Genomic DNA, 18,017 nt, shown 5'->3' on the forward strand with positions numbered 1-18,017 from the left:
TTTTTGTCCACCAGGCAAATATCTGAAATCTGAATGTCTAAAAAAGTAAGCACACCTCTAGTCAACAAGTCCCAAGATTTGTTGCAAATCTGGGACAAGTTACGGGCCAAATTTTTGCTGAAGTTCGTCCAAATCCATAACAATTCTTGTCTAAAAATACCACTAATTATTATCAAAGGCAAGGTTACCTGAAACCACGACAATTTTAGCACAACTAACATCATTACAACTAATAGCAACATCTGTAATTGAGGACCCAACATCTGTAGGTGAGGACCCAATAATTGATCAGAGGTTTTTAACACCCTTCAGCAAATACTGTTACAAAAGCAATAACCACAAAATACCAAATGGAGCTGTTCTGGGCTGGCACTGTGTGTACATGTCGTGCAGGCTTGCGTGACTGGGGTGTGTGTGTGTAAAGGTTTCAGTCCTGCCTCAGGGTGCAGGCACACAGGGAGCAGCTCTTTACTTTTAATCCTTGAGTCTTTAAAAAAAAAAGTCATATAAAACAACAAACACTCCAACTTTGACATGGGATGCCAACGCTGCCCTGAACAACCACAAGCGGAGGTGACTTAGTGTTGAGTCTGCAATCAAAGAACCAACGTAGACAAACAAGGGCACCATTATTTAGGAGAAGGAACGCTGTGCCTAGCAGAGGTTTGTGGAAATGTTTCAGTGCAATGGTTTAAATTTGGGCAAAAGGATACACTAAAGGATGGTACTAAACATAAGATTTAATATTATAATAAGTTGGAAAAACAATTAAGGCCTGTGACTCTTGCAACACAGCTGTTTAAGCACAAGTCAGAAATGAGTCAGAACAGACAGGACTTTTGGGAACGCCTCACAGAAGCGTTGACATACTGTATCACAGGCTGCTGAGTTATACTGGTAAACACAGCATCCGAGCCCAAACAACCTCCAGATATGCAAAGTATCAGTGCAGAAGCATTTCCTCATGTACCTGCCTCAGTGCTGACACCAGCTCTGTTGAAAATCCTAATGAGCTGCCTGCAGTATGTAGACAGCATTTTAAGGCATCATAGGCATGCTTTCGACACAAATGCAGTTCCAAGTTTTTAGATAATAACTATTAAAATGTTTTAATTAATAACTATGCCTTCGAATATCAACTAAGTTACCATATTTTGGCCAAATTCAAAAGCAGCATCTTTCCTTTGTGGAGAAGGTAATCCTGTAATGCACTGCTGTATAATTTCCATCCAACAAGGCATATAAATAAAGAGAAAAGATGCTTTTAAAAATAATTAATTCAATACAAAAAAGTGTTAATAATAATAATAATAATAATATATATATATATATATACACTTAGCTGCTATTAATATTAGAAAACAGGCATGCATGTTAAAGCACATCAGTGACCATACTGATAACGGTCAGGCATTATTTTTTAGTTATCAACATTGGTCTGATTACTCCAACATCAGAAGAGATAATGTCATGTCTAATTTTGTCCAGTTAACACAGCAAATTATTTTTCTATGGCAGAATTAAAAAATAATGAACAGTAACGATCCATCTTTTCTAAAGTTGATTAAACCTGATTAAATTCCAGATTAGAGCTCTAGGCATAGATTTAGTCAAAGTGCAGGCAAAAACAGTGTAAATACAGGACATACATATAGGTCATTGATAAATCAGGTTGTCTTAGGTGATACAAATATGAAACATTTTAAAACTCTAGTTTAAAACAAATCAAGTTTGTAGAAATGTCATCTTTGTCTCCATGTTTATTTCATAGATTTCATAGATAACACTTCACAGCACAATCAGTAAGGCTCAAGTACCCCTTCAATGACACAAAACCAAAGATGTGTATCAAAGGAAACAGGTTAATCTAATTCAATGTTATCATTAATATTGTAACATCCCTGATGTACAAAATAAAAATGATGAAGAGCCATGAAATGTGCAATTAGAACAGACTAAATGCTGTTAATTTTGTTTTGTTTTAGCGCATATTAAAGAGAGTGAAGTCTAACGGCTTCTTTATTGTAATTAAATGTTTCATTTTTGTTGTTTGTGATCAACAACTGACTGCAAAGAATGGAAAGGTTATTAAAAGAGACATATTCAGTGACAAATGGATTGCACAAATCTCGTCTTTGGACACGCATTAAAAGGAATGAGTCAACCCAGACTTTTACTCTCAACACGCAGTGATTGCATATTAAAAGATTGATCAGGGGATTTTAAGAATTGATATTGAGATGGTTAACAATAAAGATCAATATTATTGGGAAATCCAGCCCTAATCCCTATTATTTTTAGTTAAAGTCATACATTTTGTTTTGTAGTTTAAACAAAGCAAAATCCAATTATTTTTGCATACCCCCTGGAACCTGCTTACATGCCCCCAGTTGGGAATCACTGTTTTTGACTTTAAGCACCAGAAAAAAAATAAGAACAAAAAATCAAAGATTCATGAAATTTTTAATGTATCTTTCTGTATGTAAAATCTTAATGTATTTTTGAATAACTTAATTGATTCAGACAAAAAAAAAAATCATCATGTCATTGACCAATATATATATATATATATATATATATATATATATATATGTTACATGCACATACACTGAATATGTATGTAGAATTGTGGGCTAATATGTTGGTGAAATAAACTTCCCCATCGTCTTCTGAATCTTGTAACAGACACTTTCAGGTTGGTGCTGGTGCTAACAGAGAATATTTAGAGAGGATGTACGTTGCCGCGGGAGAGCGATCTGAGAAAAGAAGGGTGGGAAACATGAGGAACCTGCTGTGTTTCATCCCAGGTGGAAGACTTTATGTGGGGAGAAATACAGAGGGGTAAAAGTGGGCCAGGCTCGATCCCTGCTGTGCCAATTGAGACCCCCCTTACCTGGCTCACTCGTGTCTGAACAGGCACAACCTGAGCCCATTGTGATCAACGACTCTGTCTCTCACCAGGGGCCAATCTGACAGGGCTGTATCCGCTGCCGCTACTCTCCACAGGCCAACTGCCTGACTCCCACAACACGAGGGATAAAGACTCCCATCTGCTGATCTTGACTCACTGCCAGATGGGCTGGAGACCCACTGCAGAGCTGAGGAACCAGGATCAGGCCCAGGAGGAAGGACGGAGAGCCAGCAAACGGGTTTTTGTCTCAATGAGTGTTCAGTTTGGTGTAGCTTTTGACTTGGAAAACAATGGGATGGCTTTAAGGGTGCTTTCAAACTAGAGATTTTGGTGCAGAACTCAAACTCAAAGTTTGGTTAATTTGATTGGTGGTGTGCACCACCCTGAAGAACAGACCAGCTTAGACCAGCATGAAGTGCCATTATGGTCCAAGCTGGCATTATGGTCCAAGCTGGTATATTCTAGTTAGTGCTGGTTTGGTGCTGTTTAGTTGGCAGACCAGCTTAGCCATGTTGTTCACCAGCAAAACAATGCAGTCAACCAGAATGGTCTTTCTGATCAAGCTGGTTGACCAAGAGAGGCTTGCTGGTTAATCTAGAAAAGAAGACAGGTAGGATCACCAGCACATTAGCGTGTCATGCTTGGGACCAGCATCCAAAACACTACATATGCTGGTGACAGAAATGGTCTTTCAGGTTACTTTTAAAAGTGAAGTTCATGTGAACTCCGGTTTGGTTAGCAATTGTATGAAAGCAATCCGTCCAAAATCATAAACGTGAACCATTATTGATGATGCATAATTTGCTTCTTTGCATGCTCCTGACAAGAGTGAAAACAGCCAAGAGATCCCCATAACAAACTAAATATTCTCATACCTCTCAACCTCTTAAACAATAAACAAACAAAACAAAATCTGTTTTTAAGGATCCTGTGATCTGTACATAATGGTTTACAAAACTGCAGTGACATATTAAGTCAATCCCCCACACCCGACCCCCGATCTAATAAGGTAAGATTCTCTGGCCATAGGTTCAGGTGTTGTGACATTCCAGGTGGACAGAGTCTGGCCATTGTGTTCTTCTACTCTGTGCATGTGACAAGAAGTGGTTGTTTGGAAAAGCAAAAAGAAGAAAAAGAAAAGAAAGCTTTTGTTTACTGGACCTGGCCTCAGGTGCAGGTGACCTTTGACTCCTACAGCTTGCAGGTGGAACAAAAGAGCCTTGAGGTGGAAACATATTTCCCTTGAGCAGTGAGAACTAGTCAAAAACTAATATGAGAAGTGAACTTTGCATCAAGCATATAAGGAAAAATAAATAAAAAAGACAAAATGAAAAAAGTAAAAGGAACCCTCATTGCTACTTAAATAGGCTGCATTCAACCAGCAGCAGAATATGGTTGTTAGTCCTATTTGGAGCAGTAAATACAGTTCTGTTCAAACACAGTCCAGTTATTAATGAGAGTGAAAACTGAGTTCTAACCAAAGTGGCACCCTTAAAGGAATATCCTGGGTTCAAAGCAAGTTCAGCTCAGTCGACAGCATTGTGTTGATTATGCATAAAGTTGATTACCAAAAAAAATTATAATAATAATTTTCATTATTTTCATTCCTTAATTTTCATTCCTTGTTTATTTAACAAAAGAAAAATCACACTTACAGTAAGACCATGTCCACACTAATTCATTTTTGTTTGAAAACGTATCTTTTTCTCTGCATTTTGGCCTTACGTCCACACTGAGACGACTTTTTTTGTCCGTGAAAACTGAGCTTTTTGAAAAAGCTCTCCCAAGTGGATACATTTGAAAATGCCGATTTCGCGTTGTATCATATCAGAGACGTTACCTTCGCATTGCATTCCTTTATAGGTGAAGGGAAGTTTACTTGGAATTGATATTCGGCAACGGAACATGAGGACAATTGTGTTTTAGACCGTACATGCAACGGCGATTTTTTGCATGTGCAATAGAGGGATTTAAGCGTTTTTATAAGTTTTAGTGTGAGTGAGCAACTTTTGGAAAACGTTTAAAAATGGCAGTGTGGACAGAGAGCATTTTGAAAAGGATTATGCCGTTTTCAAAAGCACTTAAAAAGAAGGTGAATGGGATCAATCATAAACATTAAAATACACACTTTTTCAAAAGTATAGCCACAAGATGTAAACATTATATGTATTAACATGATTTAAGTGTGACTTACCAGCATTACAGCATTTCCCAGATTACAGGGTTTAATGCTTTAAAGGGTTAGTTCACCATAAAAGTGGTTAAATAACAGATAAAGAAATTAGTCTTTTTTTTCCTTTCTTTCTTTTTTTTTTTTTTTTGCTTGAAATGTCCACTTTCACTTCCGCATTCTTCTTTTGTTTTTTGGCAATTCGCATTCTTCGTGCATATCGCTACCTATGGGCAGGACAAAGGTGGAGATTTATAGAAAACAAGGACTTAAATATTGATCTGTTTCTCACCCACACCTATCATATTTCTTCTGAAGACATGGATTAAACCACTGGAGTCGTATGGATTACTTTTATGCTGCCTTTATGTGTTTTTTGGAGCTTCAAAGTTCTGAACACCATTCACTTGCATTGTATGAACCAACAGAGTTGTGATATTCTTCAAAAATCTTCGTGTGCTGCAGAAGACAGAAAGTCATACACATCTGGGTTGGCCTGAGGGTGAGTAAATGATGGGAGAAATTTCATTTAAATTTTTGAATAAGCAACTTTATTACACTAAATCATGTTAACATGTATAATTTTTGTGTCTTATGGCTATACCTTTGAAACACTAAGTACTTTAATATATACGAATTGGCCCTATTTACTTCCATTGTAAGTGCCTTACTGTAACCATAATTTTGCTTTAAAAAACAAATAAACAAACAAAAAGAAATAAACCAAAATTCAAAACTAACAGGACAATTTAAGTCACTCCTGTTAGCAAATACCATTATTAATCCCAAAAACTGGATGTATGGATCTACTGTAGCAATTTATTTGAAACAAATTAAGGGATTATTTATAAAGTTCTGCATGTAAATTCCACAAGTACTTTTTTCCCAGAGGTGATGATGACAGGCCATCAACACCAGTGAATCCCTGTTTGGCAAACTGTTGATTGATCATTCATCTCCACTTGAGATTTTTTTTTTTTTTTTTGAGACGTCTCATCCTTCAACCGAGTCACAGAAGCTAAAGACAGGATACGGTTCAGTGACAAGTAAGTTTAGTTGAAAGAACAGGAACAATACTTGCTCTCATTGCCAGCTGACAATAGTACTAGTGTCAGTGGTTTAAAGTCTGAGGAGAAATAACACAGAAAAATTAGTTTAGTTAATATATATATATATATATATATATATATATATATATATATATATATATATATATATATATATATATATATATGGTGTTTATTTAAAAAAAAAAAAAAAAAAGGTTCTTAATAAACCTATAGCAAATATTACCTACTGTGTTAACAGTACAAAGAAGAGTTTTGGTTTCTATTGTGGTTATAGTTGTGTCTATAGGTGGAAGTCTGTCAGACAGATTCTGGCTCAATACTGCCACTATGTGGTGTGTCCTCAAAAACTGTGGGTACTTCTCTGCTCCTTGTCACAGTCTTGAGTGGGTGAGTTGTGGTTAGGCTGGTGAGATGACATCACTGGAAGGGAAACACATAGAATGCGATGGGATTTTCCATTGCACTGCAGTGGGAGAATGTTCAGACCATGTCTTTAACCAGCACGCTAATGAAAATAATTTTTTAACAAAACTACAAAAAAAAATAAACATTTACAGGGAAAGAGAAGCCTTTGCCAAATTTAAGATTTCATGTCTGAGGTTGAACATTAAAAATAAAAAAAATAAAAAATTTGTCAGATCATAAAGAAATTTTCAGAACCAAACAATGAACCATGCAAGTTACAACCTAGTAATTAAGGATAGGTGGGCAGGAAATAAAATCTATGTCGATGTGTATCAGGTATAGCAGTACTGCTGCCAGTAAACAGTGAGAGAGTTTAGGAACCGTAAAGTATTTGCATAGGTCTAATGGGTGTTTAGGAGTAGCAGAACCAGGCAATATTCAATGACTGCATTCTTTTAAGGGTTATCACAATATATTATAAAAATACATCAGCTAAACAAACCACTTGAGAACTACTATTGTTTAATTACAAATTAGTAAATGAACTCTATGACTAAGCATTATGACAAACAAATGCAAGCACTACAAGAAGAATGCTGTTGTTAGCAGTTGACCAGAAAACATTAAAAACCACAGCACACTGCAGGCTAATGTAAGAGAGAGTCCCATTATTTGTTTCTATTAGCAAGTGTTTAAAAAAAAAAGAAAAAAAAGAAAAGAGCACTCTTTCACCCTTCATGCTAATAGTGACTAGATCATTAAGATGTTTAATTCTACCTTTAAGTCCTCCCCGCATGTTTCAACTTACGAGCTTGGAAGTTGTAATTATGTTGCGATATGCATTTAAGTGATATTGGTCAGAAAAAAAAAAAAAAAAAATAGGATGCATTGAGCATTTTCATATTTCTTACACAATTTTTCACTTGCTCATTTCATTTTCATTTTCATTTTTCACATCGTCATTAAAATAAAGAGCAAAAGATGTATTACCCTGCTAAAAAAAAGATGAAACCAGGCAAAGCTGCTTTGCTGGTCTAGCTGCTTCCAAGCCTGGCCAAGCTGGTGCTGAACTAATTGGCTAGCTGGTGACCAATTGAAAAGTGCCGGAAATCCCTCTCGAACCAGTGCGTACATGCACATTTTATACAGATTAAGCTTGATAAACTGACAACACGTGTGGTCACGTAAATGGCTTTCCTTTATTGGGAAATGGTCATAAATAGTTTAAGCAAACACGGTCGACATAGGTAGATTTTTGCCCATTACCCTAATTTCACATTGCATGTAACCGGCATTCTTATCAGCCATACTTATCAGCTTGTATGTCACAAGCACAGAATAACCCGATGATTTCAAGTCACATGTAAACACAACTTTCTTGCATTGTAAGATTTTCTGAATAACCTGATTTTTGGTAGATATCAGCTTATTGGTGTGAATGGAAATGCACACACAGATACTTTATGCACAGATTTTAGCGTTCTTGTGCTGCCACAGAGAATGATGGGAATTTTTTTTTCTTTGTTTTGTAGAAAGTATTGTCACACAAGCCTGTCGCCTCATAAACAGGCTAAATGAGTAGTATTCTAGCAAGCTCTTCATCACTATTCTTCATCAACTGTACACAACATGCATGCAAAATAAATACTACAATCATCTTTGACAATAAAAACGTAATTATGACCAATATGAATTCACTTCTGCTATAGACTCGCCCCAACTGGAAAAGTCTAATAGAAAATCCTGTGGTAATAATCACGACATTGTGGTGGCATTAATGTGTGCTCATCTCGTTAATATTATCATTGATCTGAAGGCTGTATTAGTTGTTCTGGAAGCTACAGACCTCCAGATTTGATATTACAATAAGTTCAGGCAGGAAACTGGTGCAAGCAGATAGGTTCCTTGAACTTTTAATCTGTAAGCCATTCGGCTCAGTCACATTATATTTCAAGCCAGTCGGCTCACATGGTGTAAGCTGATAGGTCCTTTGACGTGTAATCGGGTAGCCAAACAACTTGTGTACTCTCTCACTGCCTACCATTTAAATTTTATCAGTTTCTAACTAAGCCAATTTCACTGCAGCAGTTCCTCTGAAAATGCAATTTGCTCAGGTGGTTGCTGGGGCATTTTCTTCTACCAGCTTGCACAGTAAGGTCTGCTTTTGACCATAACACATAGAGGCGCATCTTTATCAAGGTAAGTCGTAGCCAAATCAGGCACTGGCACACATCATTACATTAGGCCATTGGTTAAAATAAATCCACTCATAGCTAGGCTAAGTCACTAGCTAAATATGCTCTGGGCTTTTCTGGTCCAGATACACATTATGAGTTATGTCACAAGCCGTTTAAGCCATTCAACTAAGCAGGCCTAGGAACACATAGAGGTTTTGTTACATCCCCTAGGGGTAGGACACAACAAGATAAAGGGAAAGACTCCTGCTCAACCATCAGACCAAACAACAGAGAACACCAGAATATACAGTGCATCCGGAAAGTATTCACATCGCTTCACTTTTTCCACATTTTGTTATGTTACAGCCTTATTCCAAAATTGATTAAATTCATTATTTTCCTCAAAATTCTACAAACAAAACCCCATAATGACAACGTGAAAGAAGTTTGTTTGAAATCTTTGCAAATTTATTAAAAATATAAAATTAAAAAAATCACATGTACATAAGTATTCACAGCCTTTGCCATGACACTCAAAATTGAGCTCAGGTGCATCCTGTTTCCACTGATCATCCTTGAGATATTTCTACAACTTGATTGGAGTCCACCTGTGGTAAATTCAGTTGATTGGACATGATTTGGAAAGGCACACACCTGTCTATATAAGCTCCCACAGTTAACAGTGTATGTCAGAGCACAAACCAAGCCATGAAGTCCAAGGAATTGTCTGTAGACCTCCGAGACAGGATTGTATCAAGGCACAGATCTGGGGAAGGGTACAGAAAAATTTCTGCAGCATTGAAGGTCCCAGTGAGCACAGTGGCCTCCATCATCCGTAAATGGAAAAAGTTTGGAACCACCAGGACTCTTCCTAGAGCTGGCCGCCTGGCCAAACTGAGCGATCGGGGGAGAAGGGCCTTAGTCAGGGAGGTGACCAAGAACCCGATGGTCACTCTGACAGAGCTCCAGCATTTCTCTGTGGAGAGAGGAGAACCTTCCAGAAGAACAACCATCTCTGCAGCACTCCACCAATCAGGCCTGTATGGTAGAGTGGCCAGACGGAAGCCACTCCTCAGTAAAAGGCACATGACATCCCGCCTGGAGTTTGCCAAAAGGCACCTGAAGGACATTCAGACCATGAAAAACAAAGATTGAATAATTTGGCCTGAATGGCAGGTGTCATGTCTGGAGGAAACCAGGCACCGCTCATCACCTGGCCAATTACCATCCCTACAGTGAAGCATGGTGGTGGCAGCATCATGCTGTGGGGATGTTTTTCAGCGGCAGGAACTGGGAGACTAGTCAGGATCGAGGGAAAGATGAATGCAGCAATGTACAGAGACATCCTTGATGAAAACCTGCTCCAGAACGCTCTGGACCTCAGACTGGGGTGAAGGTTCATCTTCCAACAGGACAATGACCCTAAGCACACAGCCAAGATAAAAAAGGAGTGGCTCCGGGACAACTCTGTGAATGTCCTTGAGTGGCCCAGCCAATGCCCAGACATGAACCCGATTGAACATCTCTGGAGAGACCTGAAAATGGCGGTGCACCGACGCTCCCCATCCAACCTGATGGAGCTTGAGAGGTCCTGCAAAGAAGAATGGGAGAAACTGCCCAAAAATAAGTGTGCCAAGCTTGTTGCATCATACTGAAAAAGACTTGAGGCTGTAATTGGTGCCAAAGATGCTTCAACAAAGTATTGACTAAAGGCTGTGAATACTTAAGCACATGTGATTTTTTTCGTTTTTTATTTTTAATAAATTTGCAAAGATTTCAAACAAACTTCTTTCATGTTGTCATTATGGGGTATTGTTTGTAGAATTTTTAGGAAAATAATGAATTTAATCCATTTTGGAATAAGGCTGTAACATAACAAAATGTGGAAAAAGTGAAGCGTGGTGAATATTTACCGGATGCACTGTAAATTCAACAATATTTTTTTTTTTTATTGTTGTAGATAATTTATAAAACAGCAGGACAAATCTTCAGGTTGACCCCTGGCCCAAAATAACATACAAAACAATCTAGAAAAAAAAAGAAAGTAAATAAATTCCCTGATAACGTGAAAACATATACAGAAATACTTACCTAACTACACTAGCAAAACAAGTGTTGGGCCTCATGTATTCAGATAGAAGACAAAGGCAGGCCTAACACAGTCGTAAAACCTAACTCAGGCCCACATACCAAGTCATAAATTTTACTGAAAAAATCGTGCCAAAATCAAACAAAGGGAGTCCAAAACAGACTATAAATCCCCTGAAGCCTTGCTCACTTAAGGATCGAACTCTCAACTCCAACTGGATGAGGCACACAACAGAACGCACCTCAACCATGACATCATCAGGAGTAGAAATACCTCTGAAATGCTTCCGGGATTTGCTTCCAGCAACTTTGCTCGCCATGTGTAGACGCAGCTCATCGCTGCTCTCAGGTGTAGCCTCGTGGCACAAGGAAGTAACGTACAACTTGAAACTGTGGCCATACAATCTCCATCTCGCTGGACGAGTTGAGATTACTCTGTGTTCCACCGAACACTCTAATGGATCCGAAGGAGACCGCCGAGCAATCCGCATCTTCATCTGTTTGCCTGCAGAAGTGAAGAGATTAAAGATTTCTCTTCCATCTTCAATCAAGTCGACGTTGCTGATTTATCCGCCAGCCCGCCGATAATCAGCAGCCGTACCGCCCGCCGACAGAGTGAGGAAACGGCCTCCCGTCATCACCCGAGCCTCGAGGAACCGAGTCGGCGTTAAAGGACAGATGAACACACATTCTGCATCCTCATGCGATTCAAGTAAGAGGTTTACGTCTGGGCAGAGATAGAATATTATAGTGTGTTATTCTTGTGTATCAAGGTTATTGCTTGTACAGTTTACGGACCACTGAGTCCACTCATTGCGATTTAATACTCAGGGTATTAATTAATTATCATGAATGAGATTTGCTGTATTGTAGTCCAACCACATTGGACTGTTGTGCATTTCCACCATCGCGGGTGAGACCGGCAAACTGAGTTTATCCATTAAAGAATCAAAGACCACGGCACGGTTTACGAGCCGTCCACCGTGTCTCTGAGTGATAAACTAACAGCTGCTTTCTCTCCCACGATCGCGAAACCGGCTTTGGGGCCGTCACTTTATTCTGTCTCTCTCATACTAACCACACACACACACACACACACACACAAACACAACCCCTCACAAACATTCTCGCACACATTTTTGGCTAGTAGATAGCTTCGTGATAAAGCTCAGCTTTGTCCCTAAGCTATCGTACAAGCGGATATACGCGGTAACTGGTAGACGCCATTGACTGGTTTCTCTCCGCCCACATTCGCGGCCATATTCTCTGGCCGGAAGTCTCACGTGACATACTCTCCACGAGATTCACATCCGCCATTTTGTGCGCGTCCCTCCTTACACACACAAACACACACTCGCTCTCACACACACGCACCCTCATGTGTTATAGGATTAATTTGATTTCCATATCTAATCATATCACTGTTTAGTTTGTAGTTGTAAGTCGGAAGTTTATTGACTGCATTGTATTAATTATTAATTGATATTACTGCATAAATAAACTTTGTTATATTACAAAGTGAAGTGTTTTGGTTTGTTTTGCATACACCTGTGTCATGCTGACGGGATGTCAGTGCTCGGATTCAAGCCTTCATTCATTGTTTTTTTCCTGAAAATCGATATTCTTTGGATGTCGATTTTCCTAAGAAAACAATCTAATATTGAGACCATTATACTATCTGGTTATTAGTCCCTGATTCCAGGGTGGTGCCCCGTCAATATTAATCCTTATTAATATTCTATTGATTTTTGATAATTGATAATTATCTTTGATGATTGTTGAATTTGAATGATCAATAAGCTAGTGTTAATTTTAATTAATGTTTCATTGATGTTAATGATTAGTGATTATCTTTGATAATTGTTGATTTAAAGGATTAAAAAAGCTAACATTGATTCTCATCAATGTTCTATTGATTTTAATAATTAATAATTATCTTTGATAATTTTTAAATATTGCTAATAACCAAACCCGCTCCTAAACGTAGCGCACTACATTTACTGGAGCCCCATATGAGGTTTTAATGAGTTAGATTCAATTAATTAATTTAAATATTAATTAATAACTAAAGAAATAATTACCAATTATTTCTGATAGTAACACTGATCTAAACAACCAGTAAAGCCCTACACAAGGACAAATTATGTTCAACAAAAAGGGCAGGTCACCCCTACACCTGACTGCTTTAGATGCAACGAACTAGTCGTAGTTTCCATTCACAGCACATAAAGTTACTGCGATCAACACAGACATTATCAGAGCACATAAAGTTTGATCTAGCTGGAGGCGGAGAGTCTGGAACCACATGCCCTGCCCGGAGTCATGACAGCTCTCCTCTGAAGCATCGTAGCTGGGTTTTAACAGGCATGCCATTAAGTGGCAGCCAGTCGACTTCGCACAGATTAAGCAACCAATTTGCGAATCATCAGCAGCCATCAGCAGCACCTGGAACAAACACAGACAAAAATGAACCACACCCACAAACACAGACAGAGAGATAGCAAAACACAGCAGCAAAAGTATACAAAACAGTATGGCATGTAGCACCCTCACCACCAAGAATCAACAGTTCATTGATTTTATTTTTTTTTTAAGTTGTATGAAAAGAATGAGACAAAGCATCTGATAAGACATTTTTCTTACCCTTCTTAAAACAAATCTCCAGACTGAACTCTATAACAACCGCATAATACACTGGTTAGAATTACGCATTTTCGAAAGAAAAACAAATGTGTTGTGGTCAGTACAAACACCAATAGTTGTGGTCTAGAGCCAACATAAACCTCAAAGTTTTGCAAAGCTAGCAATGGCACTAAGACTTCCTTCGCAATGGTGCTATAATTGAGGTGGTGTTTTCAAAACTTCCTTGAGAAGTAGCAAATCGGATGGTCAATTCCATTCACATCCTCTTGCAGAAGAACTGTACTGGCTCCAGTGACACTTGCATCAACTTTAAGTTTAAAGGGCAAAGAAAAATCAGGAGCAGACAAAACAGGAGTGCTACACAAAAGTACCTTTATTAATTCAAAAAATGCAAGACAGTCATCAGACCACACACATTCACTAAAATTAGAGATTTTTGCTAAGATTTCTGCTAAACCCACGATAATACACCACCATCACAAGGAAACATCTTAGCTCTCTATTGGTTTATGGAGTAGGGAAGTCCAAAATAGACTGGACTTTAGCAGCAACTGGACGAACTTGGTCCTGACCAACTAACTTACCCAAGTATGTAACCGTGGCCTTACCAAACTCGCACTTCGTGAGATTAAGAGAAGCTTTTTCCAATCGGCCAAACAGAGTACAAAGAGTTTTCAAATGATCAACCCAGTCTGAGGAGTACACAACCACACAATTAAGATACACGTCACAGTTAGGAATGTCAACTAAAATGGTATTCATTAGGCGCTGAAAAGTAGCCGTGGCATTTCGAAGGCCGAATGCCATAACCGCACTTGCCAGTAGCCCTTAAGCAAGTCAAGGTTTGAGACATAGACAGAAGAACCAACCTTATCAATGCAATCCTCCATGCGGGGCAGAGGAAATGAATCAGATTCATGACTGCATTGACAGAAACAAACAGAAACATCACTCTCTGGAACAAGAAGACAGGGTGAACTCCAGACACTTGAACTCGGGACAGCTAAACCATGTTCCAGCAAATACTTAACCTCAGATTGAATGGTCACATGTTTGGTGGGATAAATGCAATAAGCATGTTGCTTAATCAGTGGATGATTGTTCACATCAGCGTCATGACACAAGACATTAGTTTGAGAAGGCACATCAGAAAACAAATAAAGTTTAGACAGAATCAACTGAACAACATCACTACGAGGAGCCTCAGACAAATAGGACAGATGGGACTCTAGATATTTTAAGATCTCAGAATTCTGTATTCGAGCACTAGCCACAGGGACACTTCATAGGTTCAAACGGTCTTCATCAGGACAGTAAGAAAAAGGAAAAACTATAACAGGCACAGCCGGTACAATGGAGCTCTTTAGCATTTTACCCTCGTCTCGAGACACATACAGCTTTAACATGTTAATGTGACACACACAAGTTTTTGTCTTTCCGTTGGGAGTATGGATCGCATACAGTAATTGGTCTCACTGAGTCTAGCATCAATTTCATATGGACCAGTGAACCTCGCTTGCAGCACTGATCCAGGGATAGGAAGTGAAGCTATTACCATCTCACCTTTCTGAAATGAGTGAGAAAAAGCCTTCAAATCAAAATGAGCCTTTATTTTCCTCTGCGCAGATGAAAAAGAAACATGAGCTAAACCACAAGCGTGATGAAAATGTTTGCAAAAAGAACTCACATAGTCTAGCACACTGGTAGCCTCAGTGAATTCTTCAGACATCCACTTCTCCTTCAAAATTTAAAGAGGGCCTCGCACAGTGTGATTAAAAGTTAAATCAGCCAGACTGAAACCTATAGACATTTGCGGAGTCTCACTAACAGCAAACAATAACAAAGGTAAACTGTCATCCCATTCTCTTTCTGTCTCAGCACAATAAGTGTGTAACATCGAATTCAGCATCTGATGGAATCTTTCTAGGATGCCCTGCGACTTGGGATGATACATGCTGAAAACTTGGTGAGTGATGTTTAACTGAGATAGCACTTGTTTGAATAACTGGGGCATAAAATTTGAATCTTGATCTGTTTGCACCACTCTCGGAAGTCCGAATGTGGAGAAGAACTTTGTGATTGCACGCAGAATAGTTTTAGCTTTCAACGTGCATAACGGTACAGCCTCTGGAAAACGTGTACTCGCACATATCATTGTTAACAAATACTTATGTCCAGATTTAGTTTTTGGTAAAGGTCCAACACAATCTAAAATGATGCGCTCAAACGGCTCATCCATTACTGGAATAGGTCTGAGAGGAGCAGGCGGAACACCTGATTTGGCTTCCCAACAAGCTGACAAGTATGACAAGATCTACAATACTACAAAATGTCTGATTTTAACCCGGGCCAGAAGAAATGACACAGGATTCGATGATACGTTTTTGTAATGACCAAATGACAAGAAAAGCCATGATCATGAGCCAAACTCATAACTTGAGAAAAAAACTAAGTTGACATGACTACCTGATAAACAGAGTGGAGCTCAGGCTTGGAAACTGCTGGTGACCATTTTCGCATGAGTAACGCATTTTCCAAAAAGTACACTACAGGTTTATTAAACAAATTTTCCTTTGCCACTGCAGAATTTCTTCAGCGAGCAAAGGAAGCATCCCATTTTTGCTCACTGACAAGGACTGCCCTGTCAAGGGACAGCGACATGTCAATTTCAGCACCACCAGTGGTGGACAGTGGCTCTAAGCACTTGTGCTCCTGCAGAGTAAGAGATTGACTAACATCAAAATTATCCGTCAAGTCCAAAAAAGTATCAGAGAGATCAATCAAAAAGAACACAATGCAATTTTAGCAGAACCAAAGATAAAATTAGACTGGACATGCAAGTTATGCAGGGGAACTTTCAAGATACCCAACTCAATCACACGAACCAAAACATCAGGACCACAGAATGTATTTTCTTAAAATCCTCTAACAAAACTAGTTCGAACAATTGGTCGAAAGTGTTCACTTTGCTAGAGCAACACCATTTATCGAAAATAGTTCCCTTTTCATGGGCAAACTCAACGAACATCTGATTGGCAGTTTTACAATGGTTACAGAATTTTTGTCGATAGTTCATAGGCCCTGAGAACAGAAACATTCAAAATGCCATAATTGAGGCTATCTTCAAGGGACAAAGCCGCACAAACCTCTTGCCTAAACCACAAAGTTTAGGGGTATGATTTTCACTTGGGGTGCGAGAGGTCCTGGGTTCAAATCCTGGATGAGCCCCCATTTGTTACATCCCCTAGGGGTAGGACGCAACAAAATAAAAGGAACATCTCCTGCTCAGCCATCAGACCAAACAATAGAGGACACCAGAATATAAATTCAACAAAAGTTTTTTTATTTTTTTTATTGTTGTAGATAATGTATACAACAGCAGGAAAAATCTTCAGGGTGACCCCTGGCCCAAAATAACAGACAAAACAATGTAGAAAAAATGAAAGTAAATAAATTCCCTGAAAGCATGAGAACAAAAACAGAAATACTACTTACCTAACTACACTAGCAAAACAGGAACAAATTATATTCAACAAAAAGGGCAGGTCACCCCTACACCTGACTTCTTTAGAGGCAACAAACTAGTTGTAGTTTCCATTAGCAAAAACATGCAGCACATAAAGTTACTACAGACATTTTCAGAGCACGTTACATTTGATCTGGCGGAGAGTCGGGAACCACACAACCGGCCCGGAATCATGACAGATCTCCTCTGAAGCATTGTAGCTGGGTTTTAACAGGCTGGGTTTCAGTGGCAGCCAATTGACTTCACACAGATTAAGCAGCCAATTTGTGAATCAGCAGCAGCCATCAGTAGCACCTGGAACAAACACAAGCAAAAACGAACCACACCCACAAACACAGATGGAGAGAGAACGCAAAACACAGCAGCAAAAGTACACAAAACAGTACAACACAGATTAGATCATTAGAGTTATGCCATTTGGCCAAGCAGGCAAAGACACACTTGGCTCTTTGGAGCTGCAGCAGTACACAAGTCTTGTGGTAGATGCTTGTTTGGGGAACTGTGTTTTGTGTTATGTGTTTGTGCAGTTCGGCGTTGTGCAAAATTCATGAGTTGGAATTTGAATTGAATTGGCCATACCCCACAGGAAGTTGAATTGGAATTTGAATTTAAATGATAGAAAGTGGAATTTGTCAACACAGTCACACTACACAGTTTCATTAGTCCAAGACACATTTTGTGACAAATAATTGTGTTATTATTTTTGACCAAGTATTCCTATTTATTCCCTAGTAGGTAGAATAAAAAAATTATAATAATTTACTTACAGAAATAACATTGTTCTCTCTCTAAAATAAATACATAAATGAATGAAAATATTCAAATGAACATAGCCATCAAAAGATTAGTTTTTTGGCTGTACAGCACCAGAAATGGTCCACCATTGATTTTAGGATAACTTCATAAAAATAGACAAAAAAATCTGAATCATTGAATATTGAATACATTGAACGAATTAGAGCATTCCTGGAAATTTAGTGTTCATCCATGATGGTCCATGTAATGAACTTGTTTTAAATATAGTGAA

The sequence above is a fragment of the Myxocyprinus asiaticus genome, chromosome 36 (genome assembly GCF_019703515.2).
Source record: "Myxocyprinus asiaticus isolate MX2 ecotype Aquarium Trade chromosome 36, UBuf_Myxa_2, whole genome shotgun sequence".
Taxonomy (NCBI): domain Eukaryota; kingdom Metazoa; phylum Chordata; class Actinopteri; order Cypriniformes; family Catostomidae; genus Myxocyprinus; species Myxocyprinus asiaticus.